We start from the raw sequence: 202 nt of genomic DNA on the forward strand, positions 1-202 counted from the left end.
TGAGGATGGTGAGGATGAGGATGGTGAGGATGAGCACGATGATGATGAGGACACCAAGGATGGTGACAACAAGGACACACCCTGGTGACAATGCCAAGGCTGAGGGCGGTGACAACGGGGACACTGAGGGTGGTGAGGATGAGGATGGTGACAATGGGGACACTGAGGGTGGTGAGGATGAGGATGGTGACAATGGGGACAC

Source organism: Neopelma chrysocephalum, unplaced genomic scaffold, assembly GCF_003984885.1.
Source record: "Neopelma chrysocephalum unplaced genomic scaffold, ASM398488v2 Primary Assembly neopelma1_93858, whole genome shotgun sequence".
NCBI classification, from domain to species: Eukaryota; Metazoa; Chordata; class Aves; order Passeriformes; family Pipridae; genus Neopelma; species Neopelma chrysocephalum.